We start from the raw sequence: 3064 nt of genomic DNA on the forward strand, positions 1-3064 counted from the left end.
CATCATGTGTTTGTAGTGACAATTAACAACCAGCCCTTTGTAACCGTAAGCATCATTCCGTGTCATGACAATATGAAGTTTAGAAGCTGCATCTTCTGTATTTCATGATGCACAGGAATTGAGTTGAGAGGTGCGGGGTGTTAGTGATTCCTAATTTGTTTAAGGGAGTTGAATATTTAATTTAGTAGTAGATGGTTAGATTTGAGATTTTTATGATTCATATTGTAAATAAATGTTTTTCGGATTAATTACATTATTAAGATTTCGTCTATGAATTAACTAAAATATGTTTTTCCGATTAATTACATTTCGTCTATAAACTAACTAAAATAGATTTGTGTTAGTGATTTCTAATTTGTTTACCCGAGTTAAATATTTAATTTGATAATAGATTATTAGATATGAGATTTTTGTGATTCATATTGTGGATAAATATTTTTGGATTAATCACATCATTAAAATTAAAATTTCTCCACCAACTAACTAAAATAAATTCAAATAAATTCTTATAATGAATAAGACGATTTTGTGATTGCAAAAAATTCCGGGAATCGGAGATCTTAATACCTAATTTTCTCATTGCGTCTGAGAGACTCTCATTGATGACACCACGCATTGTAGAGATGGAAAAATATATAAGCAGGCAACTATATGATTACGAAACCTGCAAGTTCGTCATTGCACGCATATTATGTAACGACGCCTCTCCTTCAACATCACTCACCGTAAAAGCTTTCATCCTCATTCCTATTTCCTCGCCACGCGATCGTACGCGCTACAAAATACTCAGAGCAGTTGAAGCAATGATAATGGCATCAATGGAAGATGCGAAGCAAGCATCATCAAGCGATAGAAGGTGCCTTGCAGGAATGTGGAGAGAAATCCAGGGATCCAACAACTGGAAAGGCCTGCTCCATCCAACAATCAACCCAATTCTGAAACAAGAAATCATCAAATATGGAGAATTCGCACAGCTGTGCTACGACTTCTTCGATTGCGATAGGTATTCCAAGTACTATGGCACCTGCAAATATGGCCCCAAAAAACTGTTCCAGCAGGCTGAGATCCACTCCCAGGGCTATGAAATCAGCAAGTATATATACGCCAGCACGCAGGTACAGTTGCCCACGTTGTTTCTGAGATCCATGGCCCCGGACACATGGAGCCATGACTCCACATGGATGGGGTTCATCGCAGTAGTGACAGACAATACAGAGGTGGAAAGAATGGGCAGGAGAGACATTGTGGTCACATGGAGAGGCACAGAGACCATGCTGGAATGGATAGAAGACCTCCAGGGCTGGCTGGTTCCATTCACGTTGAAGGAAGCCCACGGTCACGAGAATGGCCACAATTCTGACAATAAGCCCGTCATGGTAGAAAGCGGGTTCCTCAGCGTTTACAGCCAGGACTCGCAGTACAGTCACATGAGCGCCCGGGATCTGGTTCTGGCAGAGATCGAAAGATTGCTGGAGCAACATAGAGGCGAAGAGGTGTCAATAACCTTGTGCGGGCACAGTCTCGGAGCGGCGCTGGCGCTCCTGTGTGCTTACGACCTCGGTCACATGGTGTCCTTCCGGAGTCCTCCGGTGGTCGTTACGGTGTTCACTTTCGGATGCCCCAGGGTGGGGAACAAGTTGTTTGCTCGTAATCTCCAGGAGCTTAACGTTCGGGTTCTGCGCGTTGTGAACGTGAACGACGTGGTGCCAAGAATGCCCGGGGTGATGATGAATGAGTGCAGGTTGGGTAACTTCTTGAGGGCAACCCTAGGTATGCTGTTCGCCTATTGGGTGCAACCTTGGATTTACAGTCATGTGGGCGTCCAGATGACCGTGGACAACAGCCTGTCTCCCTTCCTCAAACCCACCAGGAACCCTGTGAGTCTTCATAATTTGGAAGTGTATTTGCATCTTGTGGATGGGTGTGGCGGGGAAGGGAGAAGAGATCCAGCGCTGGTCAATAAATTCTGCGATATGTTGATCCATGAGCTCATGATTCCGCCATGTTGGTGGCAGGAAGGCTACAAAGGCCTCGTCAAGAACGAAAAAGGGAGGTGGACTCAGAGGCCCAGAGAAAATGATGAGGCTGTTCCCCATCCATTATATTCTCAACTGGCCTCAACTAGGTTCAGGTGCTCGGAAAGCATTTGCGTTTTAGGTATTGAGAAACCCCAGGATCAATAATGCAGTTTAGCTATATCGGCCGCCCACCATCACTATTTGTGCATTAGTATTGAAGCCCAAACGAAAAGCAAGGTTTGTTCCTTCGTAATATTGGGTTATGTGGTGCTTGAGTTGCTCTGGGGTTTAATATTTTGGGAGTCAGCCTGCCATGTTTTGTGATGTGTCACCACCGCATTAGTGTTGAAGACCAAACCAAAAGCAATGTTTGTTACTTCGTAATATTGGGTTGTCTGTTTGAGTTCCTTGGGGCTTGAGTTGCTGTGGGAGTCAACATGCCATGTTTTGTTATGTGCCAGCACCTATTTTTACATGTGGGTTTAATATGTCCAATTTATATTGATATGTAATATTTATAATATTTAAAGGATTGTTAAACAATTAGTAGTTCTACACTATGATATGTTTGTCTTAATGTAATTTTGGGTTCAACATGTCATGTTTTGTTATGTCAATACCAATATCATGTTTGTAAACATTTATATGTTGGTTAAAAGTAATATTAAATGTTGATACAATAGGTCCAAAATCATTTTATCTACATTTTTTATGATATTAAAATATATAAGATATAAATAGTAGCAATAAATTAAGATTTATTTTACTATATAAATTAAAATAATAATTTTGTTATCATATTTAAGTTTTATTAATAAGCACATAAAAACTTAATACTTACAATATAACAAGATTTTTAATCAAGGATATCTAACCTCACTTTACCATGCATATTATTAACCATGACATATTATGGGCCAATATGATGGCTCATCAATACCACATGCCCAAAAATCATCTCTCGTTTCACAATCAAAATAATACTTACAACATAACAAGATTTTAACCATAGATACTCACCTCACTTTACCATGGATATTATTGAC

At 40.2% G+C, this 3064-nt stretch overlaps 1 pseudogene; it reads left to right on the forward strand.

The window, feature by feature from the left end:
• Positions 1–681: 681 nt before the first annotated feature.
• Positions 682–2575, forward strand: LOC149229475 (phospholipase A1-Igamma2, chloroplastic pseudogene; annotated as a pseudogene).
• Positions 2576–3064: the final 489 nt, after the last annotated feature.

Source organism: Pinus tabuliformis, chromosome J, assembly GCF_031772625.1.
Source record: "Pinus tabuliformis cultivar Carrire ecotype Pingquan chromosome J, CPIR1, whole genome shotgun sequence".
Taxonomy (NCBI): domain Eukaryota; kingdom Viridiplantae; phylum Streptophyta; class Pinopsida; order Pinales; family Pinaceae; genus Pinus; species Pinus tabuliformis.